Source organism: Limanda limanda, chromosome 12 (assembly GCF_963576545.1).
Source record: "Limanda limanda chromosome 12, fLimLim1.1, whole genome shotgun sequence".
NCBI lineage: Eukaryota > Metazoa > Chordata > Actinopteri > Pleuronectiformes > Pleuronectidae > Limanda > Limanda limanda.
In genome coordinates, this window is record NC_083647.1 from 4,724,677 (window position 1) to 4,736,723 (window position 12,047).

Sequence of the window (12,047 nt, forward strand, 5' to 3'; positions counted from 1 at the left end):
GTTATAACATCACAGTAACATATGTTATTGCACTAAAGGTTAGAAAAAAATGTACGTTCATATCTGTAAATTGATATTGACCAATTAAAATGCTGCAATGAAGGCAGCCATACGTCTATAGTTACATGGGTTTTTGAGTATATATGTAATTCACATGTGTATTAAACATGTCTGCAATATGCAGATGTATTGCAAACACTCAAGCAGATTATACTTTCCTCAACCCACTGAGGCCAGTTTTTGCTGTAAAGAAAAAACAACCCATAGAGGACTGAGCCAAGAGTCATTCCCGCCCAAAACAGGTGTTGAAACCTCAGAGGGAGAATTTGTGAAGGAGCCTTGTTGCTGCTACAGAACTGTAAGAACCTGTGAAATATCGACAACTGAATATCCTGGTGAGTAACCGAAACTCCTCAGGCATCTGGCGAGCGGTTTCAGGATATACAAATAAACAAAAGGAACTAGACAAACAGTCCAGCTGAGGTTGTCCATCTTCATGTACAGTCTCTGTGAAAGCCATAATGAGCCGTTTGTGTGATGTGCCTCTGCGTTTCTCTGAAGTAATAAGAGAGAAGTTTTATAAAATCAGAGAATTCATACTTACTTTGTTGGAGTGGGAAAATAGATAGTTGAAATGGAAATGGAAAAAACTTAAGGAGAGCTGGATCGATTGACAAATTATGGTACACTATCTAAAATTATGAATATTTTCAATATCAGGATATTGTAAGGCCATTACAGCAAATATTTACAAATATAACAAAGTAAATACATATAGGTAATTTCAATCCATGGCAGTAATTTGGACGTTCAAATACAAACCCTATTTTTGTGCAGAATTTTTTTTAATAAATAATGATTTGTGGGTATTTAAATATAAACCTGGAATATTAATCAATAACATACAACAGGAAATTAATATGGCTTTTTATTCCATTATTTTTTTTTATGACAAAAAAGAAAAAGTTTAATAAGAATTGGTTATGATAAGTGAATACACAGAATTCTGAATCACAAAATTTATCCCAAACAAAAAACCAGTTGTTTCACTTTTAGAACGTGTTGTGCATCAAAAGGGTTACATTAGTTGGGTTTCACTGAAAAGAACACAGTGGTCTTACTGTGGAGAAATGTTCACATATGTCCAGGCGCTGTTAAAGAAAACTTTTGCGATGTGGACATATTTTATTGATATTTGGTGACATACATCATCCCAATAAAACCCTGGCTAGAAATGGATTCAGGAATAAAAAAGACATGGTGGAAGAAAAACTAACTGAGCCAAACTTTAGGTTTAACCATTAACCTCTGGCCCTTACCGGTGAATAATGACAGTCCCACCTCCAACCACAGCCTCCTGAATGAACAGGAAGCAGTCTCCCAGGTGACTCAGGAGGTCAGAGGTCACCTAATCCAAAACGTTGACCCACTTCATGTGGAAGGCACTATCAGCGGGAAGCTGAGGGGTGGGGTCGACAGAGTCCACAGACAGGACACGAGTGTAATTGTCTCACCTTCCTTGAAAGGAATAAAGTATACCTAAAAGACTATAAGTTTCTTTATATCAGAAATCTCACCAGGTCAAATTTCCATCACATTTACTTTTCATAAATATGACCACACACATCTTCTATGTATCTAAAAGGTTGGATACAACAAACCTGAGAGGAGAGATGGTCTAGTTCTCTTCCTACACGTCTGTTTTTGATTCATTGTGTGTCAACTTTGTTGAAGATGTTTCCTTCTCAAATGTGTGAGGTTAAGATTGAAAGAGAAAAATCCAAATTATCTCTTTTTTTTCTATCAGTACAGGGGAATTTAAAAACACTGAAAATATTATCAGTGCTTATTTCCTCGATTTTGAATTGATAACTGATGTTATTGTATATATATGATTTCATTCTTCTTCTCTCTCTTTCTAGTTATACAGCACATTTCATACACAGAGGTAAATACAGTGTGCTGTACAGGGACATTTTAAACAACACAGAGACTAGATGAAAATAAATCCATTTAAAATCAGAAAGCACAGTTTAAAACCATTTTCCAGCTAAATAAAAGATTACATCAGTTTTTAAATTCTCTGCCTGTCAGAACAGTCCAGAACAAATCTCTTCCGTGTCAGTTTATCTCTCAGCCTTGATCTGAAACAAACTACACCGTCATGTGTGTCTGTTAAACTCTGAAGTGAATCCAACAAACACAAAGTAAAGTTCAGTTCTGTTCAGGTTCTAATAACTTTTGATGAGTGTTAGTGTTGATAATGAAAACGTGAGCTCAGGTCAGTGAGTGTGGAGGACGACACTCAGACTCTGACACGATACAAACCAACCGCTGCTTCTGTTCTGATCCTGAAACAGCAGCGCTAATAATTTATCATCAGTCCGAAACCTTGTATTTACACCTCTGTTGCTTCCAGTTGACATTCAGCGCCTCGGTCACGTCAACGAGTTCACCTCTCTCATTTGTCTGTGTGATTGAGTGGGGGCGGGGCCTGTGTGCGTGTGCAATGCTGCGTTCAAAAAACTGTAAAACTGATTAAAACGGGTGAAGGAGTGACTCTTAATTCTCTATTTACAACAGTGAACTATGAACATGTGTAATATGAATAGCTGCTGATCAATTCTAGTAAATCTTTTGTCGCAAACAATGCTATTGAATCACTGCTCTCCACTATGAATCCTCATATGAATCGTTAAAGCAGACTTGTGGCGAAATCTTTTACCACACTCTGAGCAACTAAATGGTTTTTCTCCTGTATGAATCAACATATGTACGGTCATATGGTTCTTTCCTCTAAATCTTTTACCACACTTAGAGCAACAAAATGGTTTCTCTCCTGTATGAGTCATCATATGTCTCGTTAAAGAACCCTTTTCGCTAAATCTTTTAATACACTCAGAGCAACAAAATGGTTTCTCACCTGTATGAGTCATCATATGTCTTGTTAAATCAGCCTTTTCGCTAAATCTTTTAATACACTCAGAGCAACAAAATGGTTTCTCTCCTGTATGAATCCTCATATGCTTCGTTAAGGCAGACTTTTGGCTAAATCTTGTACCACACTCAGAGCAAAAAAATGGTTTCTCTCCTGTATGAGTCATCATATGTACATCCATATGGTTCTTTTCTCTAAATCTTTTACCACACTCAGAGCAACAAAATGGTTTATCTCCTGTATGAGTCATCATATGTTTCGTTAAAGCAGCCTTTTGGCTAAACCTTTTAATACACTCAGAGCAACTAAATGGTTTCTCTCCTGTATGAGTCATCATATGTACATCCATATGGTTCTTTTTTTTAAATCTTTTACCACACTCAGAGCAACTAAATGGTTTCTCTCCTATGTGAGTCATCATATGTATATCCATATGGTTCTTTTCTCTAAATCTTTTACCACACTCAGAGCAACTAAATGGTTTCTCTCCTGTATGAATCATCATATGTCTTGTTAAAACAGACTTTTGGCTAAATCTTGTACCACACTCAGAGCAACTAAATGGTCTCTTATCAGTTTCACATCTCATATGCCTTAAAGGCTGTTTGTTGTTTCTTATATTCAAACCAGACTGAGACTCCCTGGTCTCCATCCAATCATCCTCACTGTCTTCAGTCTCAGAAGAGTCTTCAGTGTTGTCCTCAGAACCTGGTTGTAAATATTCATCAGGACCTGAGTTCCTGGCTGGTTCTGGTCTTCCACCGTCCGCTCTGTTCTCCTCATTCTGACTCTGATGAAGCTGTGACGACTGAGGTTTCTCTTCGTCTTCTTCACTCTTCAGAGCAAAAGGAGACAATGTGAACTTGATATCAGCCTCCTCCAGTTGTTGAAACTGCTCTCCCTCCGTATTGGTCAAAGGTTGATCCTGTTCCTCTTTAATGTGGGGGGGCTCTGGGTCATTCTGGTCCGCAAGAGGGCTCGACTGCTGCTGCTCAGGGGGAACCTCTTCTTTACTCACCACCAGTTGCAGGAAGTCTGCATGGACAGTAGAGAGGTATGGGTTTTTTTGGTCTCAAATAGTGTCCCAATACAAAACAATGTGTCGATACCGATACTTTATTGATACTTTTCCAATAAGAGGGAGTGGCTGTATCTGAGCCAGTGGCACCGGACTTCTGTAGTTTGATAGTATGATATCTAATTTGTGAGGCTACAGTTGTGTGCAGGTTAATCCTGGGTTGGAAATGACAGAATTACAGTGTCATGTTCATTATTTCATGCTCAATACATTTTTGTTCATCTGTTGAGTGTTTTCTTGTTTGCAATTATGTATTAACCCAAAAAACTAAAATCTATCGTCCTTCAGGCTAATTCTTTAACAAATGAGGCTCTGATGATATTTCAGGGTATTTTCTACATTAAATCATATTTAGCTAAAGCTTTTATCCAAAGTGACTTACATTAAGTACATTCAGCCATAAGGTTACAGCCCCAGAACAACCATAATCAAGAAAGTACAATTTTCTTAAAAAAAGCCAAACTACAAAGTGCCATAAGTATGTCCCATTTAAGTGATACTAAATTGTTAGTTCAAACGTTTATTCAAGGTTTAGTCGGAAGAGATGTGTATTAAGTTCGGGCGGAAGATGTATAAACTTTCTGCTGTTCTGATGTCATTGGGGAGCTCATTCCACCATTCAGGAGCCAGGACAGCAAACAGCCGTGAAGGAACATGGTTTTAAGTGAATAAGGAGCTCCGACACAAAGCTTCTATTGATATATATGAGAAATGCCTTTTGTTGCCAGTTGTCAAGAAAAGAACGCTGGCCTCAACCGAAACCTGAATAACTACCTTTTTGTTGTGACTTTATTCCCTTTAGCGTTGGCAGCAGATTAGTATAAGCAAACTTTTTCTCATTTTCTTATTTTCTATATCTCCTTTCATGTGCTCGCTCCTCATGTAAGATAAGGAACACCTTCTTGAGACAGACTACTTGTCCAAAAGGACAGTGACGGTCGTGTTTGAATGAGTGTGGATGGTCATGTCTGACTGAGATGTGTCTCACCTCCAAACAGAGAACCCTTCCAAGTGCGTCCAGCGATAAGCTGAATGGGTTTGACAGCAACGTCATACAAGTCTGTCCAGCCAACCAGCACGCTGACACCCCCGCCTTTCAAAGTAGATTCCAAAGCACTTCGCTGGATGGAAAATTAGAACAAAGTCAGAGAGAAAGTATCCATGTGGGTTGAAATCCCCCCCGAGTAGAAATGCTGACAAAATATGGGCTTTCATAAAACCTTAAACTTTGTAATGCTTGAGTTAAAGTTCTAAAGAAATACTCCTGAATATAATGATCCTTCCTGAGCCAGTTAATATCACATCTGTATCTCTCTGCCTCACCATGACTGCCACATTCCCAACACATTCCAGAGAGAAGTCCACTCCTCCATCGGTCATCTCAGCGAGAACTTGGCTGATAGGTTTATCGTAATCTTTGGGGTTCACGCAGTCAGTCGCTCCAAACACTTTGGCCTTCTCAAACTTCTCTGGATTGTTGTCAACAGCAAAAATCCTCTTGGCTCCAGCAGCTTTGCAGCCCATGACTGCAGCCAACCCCACAGCTCCCAGGCCAAACACAGCACACGTGGAGCCTGGTTCCACCTAAAGTGACAAAAACTCTGGTAAACATGGTATCCCTGAATACAGTGGAGCAACATTTTACTAATTCCATTTCCACTGTCATTTGTAATAGTTTGGAGGGATTTCATGTCCGTGTTGGCCTGTAAAACATACACACACCTTAGCAGTATTAACTGCTGCTCCAAATCCTGTGCAGACTCCACATCCAAGGAGCCAGACTTTGTCCACAGGGGCAGCAGGGTCGATCTTAGCCACAGACACCTGGTTCTCCACAGTGTACTCTGAGAAGGTGCTGGTTCCCATAAACTGCAGAATCTTCTTCCCCTGACAGGTAAACCTGGAGTCTAGAGCTGCCATCACGTCATGACGATCAGCAGCACTGAATAGAGAAATTCTGATATTGAATTTGTACCGTGCTTCTGGGACCAAGAAGTAATGACTAAATGAGCAATAAGGCGAAAATGTGTTAACATGATTGTTAGTGATGAGCGAGTACATCATTATCTGTATCAGTTCAACCAACGAAATTATCCGTATCCGTACTCTGACGTATACCGGAAGTGGTCGGTGTAAACCGGAAGTTAGTATCTTAAGCCTGATATGGATATGGGTTGATCAGAAGTTGCTATATTTATTCTTTCTTAGAAAACTATTTACAGAAGAGCCTTGGAATTGGGCTTCAGGTCAAGTTTTGGGTCACAAGAGTAAGAGAATTATTCAGAACAAGTTTTTTATAAACTTCAGTGAATAAACACAACACATACAGTATTTTAAAATGCGTGTGTGTGTGAGAGAGAGAGAGGAGCGCCGGGCTTTGTTCAACACATTTTACTCAGCTGGTACTCGTGCTCTGTAAAAGTACATTATTCATACTGGATACTCGCTTCATCCGATTATTGGACTCAACTTTATTAAATACAGATTTGTGTTACTGCGTAAACAAACGGTTATAATATTTTTGGTTTCTATTATTCTGTTTGCAAAGTTATGCTCACCCTCCTTTAACACACTGGTTGGTCGTGGGACTCTTACAGAAGCCACATTCTCTACACTGGGATATGGACAAAGGAATCACTTTGTCTCCTGAAATCAGAAACAAATTTGTCATGTCAAATATATTCTAGGTCAGCACACAAAACATACAAGATGTTAAAATGTTTGTATCCTAATAATGGACATAAATTCACCTTACGGACTTTTGAAAATCTAATAGTGTTTTTATCAAATAGAAAAAAGGCTTATATGAAGCAAAAAAATGAAACACACTATGTCACATGTGTGACCAATATTTGATTTCGTCACGCTGCGTTTGTGACAACCAAAGAGCAAAAAATCCATCTTATTTATTGGGTTTATGATTCATCGTTTGTAGCACACTTAATGCTTTGATCGAAGTATTGCTACTACTAAGTCTAGCAGGTAACCAAACCTGAGTTAGTGCTAGGGGTGCAACGATTAGTTGAGGTCGTCGACAAAAATCGATGACAAAAATAGTCACCGACGAATTTACTCGTCGACGAGTCGTTGATTACGTCATAGCATGTGTCGTGCCGTGCAGCTGAAATAATAGTTGGAAGTAGCTGTGGAGTGAGCCATCTCGCTTCCTTCCTATCTTTGAAAGTCGCACATGTGCAATAGCAACAAAACATGGACCAATGGTGGCGTCCGCTGCAACAGCATCGCGGGGAGAACTTCACCCTCAACATAGCCCGAAAAAAACTACGTGCAATATCTGTATGGCGGACCTGCTCTCCATGGAAGCAGGACACGTGCATTTGAGGAGGAGGTTTGACATCGTAACGTAAACGATGCGGACTCACCTCAGTAAGATAGCCTGTTACCTAGCTTGCTATATAAACGTATATACCTGTGCGCAGGATTCTAGAATCCATTACAAAAATATGGTTCAAACTTTTTTTTAACGAGTTTAAAAGCGTAATGTTATCCTATTGCCTGACAAACGTCTTTTTTAATCAGAGTTATGCAGTCCAAAGAAGACTGAAGTTCCTTTTTCTCTGATGTTTTTATTGCTGATACTTTCCCTGTCCTTTTTGTTAACAGGAAAAATGGATACTTGATTTTTAATTTATTTTTTGTATCAGCACTTGGCCTGTTCTTGGTTTTAAATGGACAAAGACTTGATTTTTCTTTGCCTTTGTGTCAACAGTACCCATATGCAGCAAAGTTTATTAAAAGACAATTTTTTGAATGAAGTATCGATCTTTATTGTCTTTATTTTCAGTCATCACATGCCTCGAACAACCTCAAGCTAAATTTAAAAGCTGTTTGCTAAATAAGAGCAATTGAGAATTTGTGTCATTTATAATCCGATTAGTCGATTAATCGTTTCAATAATGGGTGACTAATTGACTATCAGATTAGTCGTTAGTTGCAGCCCTAGTTATTGGACAAATGAAAATTGAGAATGCATGCTTCAACTGACCTGTCTGGAATTCAGTCCCTCCAGGCCCAACGCTCTCAACAATGCCAGCTACCTCATGTCCAAGGATGACTGGGAAGCCGTCGTTATGCTTTCCCTCAAACAGGTGGTAAAGGTCTGAATGGCAAACCCCAGTTGTCACAATCTGCACAAAAGAGAATATACAAAAAAGTAAACAAGCTTCTTTGATTTGACCAGAAAGGTAATGTTTGTTCTTTATAGATGCCATAGTAATCATGTTCTCATAAGTGTGCATTGGACTTCTTGGGTTTCATACAACTGGACTACCTGGATTTAGGCTAAGTATATATATATATAAGCCTCTCTGCTAGAATACTAGTGTATAGGCTGTCTTAGGTTAACTAGATTGCTAGTTTGTACTGTTTTGTCTTACGTTGAATTGTATGAGCTAGCATTTTGTTTCACTCAAGAGTTTGAGTTAAAGAGAACAAGTTAGAGTTAAAGTGCTTCACTTTTATTACAATTCTGTCAAGGACTAAGTTCTAACCGTATAGTACTTTCCTAGAGTGCTGCGAACGGATAGGGTCCAGTCTACATCCAGGAAATGGTCAAACCTTAAACCCCAGCCCTAAGTGGATATATATATATATACAGATATTTATATATATATATATACATATATATATATATATGTATAGATATATATACCAATATGTAGAGGGCACTTTAGACGCACTTATATGGCACTTACATTTAGCACTTTGTAGTTTGCCGTTCTTTAAGAAAATTGTACTTTCTTGACTCTTGTTGTTCTGGGTTTGTGTGTCGCTTTGGATAAAAGCGTCAGCTAAATGAAATGTAAAGTAACATAACTGCTGCGCTGAATACAGAGAGGGCAATTCAGAACCACCTGCTCAGCTGCCATCCTCAGTTGTTACACACACAAGCAAACAATGGACCAATCTGTTTAGTGTGAATGGCTAAAAAACTGTTTGATCTTCTTGAACAGAAATTACGTTTGTGTTTATTTGCACTAGTTCATCTTCTAAACATTCCTGTTTGGAATGGATAGACCTCTTGGTCTGTATTAGTGCTCCGCAGCAAGTTCAGAATTATTCCCTGTTATTTGTGAGTCCTCCTCTAATAGACCTACATGTACTGTCACTTTTTTATTGTTTGGGTCATGGACATTATGTGCAGAGCTTTTTATCAGTGTCTGATGAAGAATGAAGTTAGAAAACTTTGTGTCAATCCTACCATGTTCATCTGCAATGAATATGTTTTTCAACAAATGTATCTCAAATTTCTTTATAACTGTTCATGTGTGTGGTTTAAATATATGAATTTTGAATGATTATATTTGAATGATGTTATACCTGATGGGGTACTTCAAACTCACTCACTGCTGTCGGTTATCAGAGGGAATAGAATGAGACATGATCAAGTCAGTTCACACAGTAACTGTTTACCCCCCCTTAACGATTAATAGTTGGAAAGGAATGTATTTCACATTCATATAGATGTTTGTGGTGACAGGTTCAGACACGTTCAGGATATACAAAGTAGCGTTAGCAGACAAGCTTAGAGCTGTACACTTGTCATCTGATAGTAGGTCTACAGTTTATACAGTCTGGTCTCAGTCTCTCCAAAAGCACATCAAGTGTAAGGCACGCCAATGACTATTTATCTGTACGTGTGTCTTAATACTGGATGTTTCTCACCTTGATGCGGACCTCGTCGGCCTGGGGGGGGGGGCTACCTCTATCTCCTCAATCTCCAAAGGCTTGTTGTGCTCCCAGGCCACTGCTGCCTTGCATTTGATGACCTAGAGGACAGTGACCCCCCGCATTAACTACCCAGCAAATATGCACAGTCTGTCTTAGCCTGTCTATATATAAATATATCATATCATGAGAATTGTATTTAGTATAATATTATTTATACACCACCAGTACATTTTACCTTTCTATACCAGTGAAAGTAATAATTCTAAGTTGATTTACATTAAATAATTCATGAATTAGCAAAGAGAACAAATTAAAACACTGCACATGAGAGCACTACAGTTTACACCCATCCAATTAACAGCTTCTGACTTATCACATACACAGAGATAAAAGGCACGACACAATGTTCCATAAATGTATGAATGTAAGGTTTGTTGCATTGTTTTCCTATGTTTGTTTTCTTGCCTGACTTGACAATACTGTGAAAAATTCATGAAAACATCACAGTTGAACCTCAAAGTCCCGTATAGAATGATGCACCTACCTTGCCAGCTGTGTCCATTTCTGCAAAGAGTGAGAGAGAATTGGTGAAGAGTAGAGACAACTGCAGCCCAGCCAGAGAGACACACTGTGTTGTAACATGCTCTTGTATTTGTTAGCTTGGACTTTGAATGTTGCTGATTCTACATCATTCAACGTCAATAACCATCAAAACAAATAAGAACCAGCATAATAACAGTTCCTTACACCAAAAACTGGACACCACATGTGAAGAGGTGAGGACAATAAAGACAGGTTTCTTATTCATTAGATACAAACTATATATATATATATATAATACATCATAATCAGCTTAGCTAAATATGAAACAATCATTGTGGAGAGAGTTTAACTCTTAGTTGTAAATAAAGTGAAATAGGCTGATGAATGAGAATTTATACTAAAATGTTTTATAAGAATACTGCAAACCAAAACATTTCCCTTTGAAACAGTTCATGCAAAAATACGCATATATTTTTATTTGGTTTGCCTCAATCAAAAAGAAACGACACAAATATGTTAAACAGTTTATCTACCAAATCACATTTGAGTACTGAGGAGTATGTTTGTGTAATACACAGTAGTAATGTTGCATTACTTCTAAGGCCGAGGAGCCTGACCCTTTCCTCCTGCTTATTATTCTATCGACCAACTAGAGTATTGGGGCTTCAGGTTATGTTTTTAAAGAGCCGTCTGTTAATATCTAACACATTCACCATACCAGTCCAATTCTGAGTGTAGCATAACATTAGCAGTTCTGTATTGTTATTCATTGGATTTGGAGAAGTTTCTCTCCAGCAACCACAGCCAGTGTTGTCTGAGATTGGGGCTGCTTTGGGAAAGTACTCAGGAACCTTCCTTAGTGAAATGACCAGGAAGTGTTTCAGCCGCCGTGTACGGCCTTGTTCACCTGCTGCTACTGAGTCTTCTGCGTTGTCTTTGTCACTGCCTACTTTTTTCCCTGATTCTGCTTAATTGCCTTCTGTGCCTGCCCCTTGTTTATTTTATTTTCAATAAATTCTGTTTTTGGGTTAGGGCTAGGGTTGTGGGGGGGGAAGTGTTGAACAGGCTTTGGGTTCACCTGTTCAACACTTCCTGACAAATATGGGTTTTACATAAAAATTGAATAGAAACATGTGTAATGTATTGTGTACAACACAAACATGGATGCTTTTGCCAGGCTAACACTCCAAATAAAGAAAGCAGATGGAACATAAATCATTTTCAAAAATGCATATTAATATATCATATATTATACGTACATTTTTCCAACACCAAGAAGGTTATGTATTTGTCGGTTTTCACACACAATTGCACAGAAACTCTTAAATGAACTCAAACTTTTGTGGAGGGGTGGAAATCTAAAATGAAGTTCAGCTGTTGTGCCCTGAAAAGGGGAAATGTGAATATAGTGACTCAGACACGGTGCTTCTTCTTCATCAGCTTCATCAAGAATGATTTATAATGGACAGAATCAATTTACAACCTTACAACAAATGAACAGGTAGCAATATATAGAAATGGCCTATTAATCTTTTAACTTAAATTATTGGTAATACAAAAAATATCTTATCCCTTATTATTTACACGCATACACATACTGAACATTAACCACACACATACACATCAGCAACATCATACTTTCTGTTAGGTGTCTTGCTAAATTAAACAAGGTACCAATGAACACGTCATCTGGTGCACTCATGTTAACCTCGTGGTGCTCCCTGCCTACCACTGGAAGAGCAGAGCTACATAAAAGTGTGAACTAGCTGCAAAAACAGCACACAATCATAAATTCAA

General features: G+C 38.3%; 1 pseudogene; it reads right to left on the reverse strand.

Annotated features, from left to right (window-relative positions):
* Positions 1-913: 913 nt before the first annotated feature.
* On the reverse strand, positions 914-10,324 carry LOC133015184 (zinc finger protein 70-like; annotated as a pseudogene).
* Positions 10,325-12,047: the final 1,723 nt, after the last annotated feature.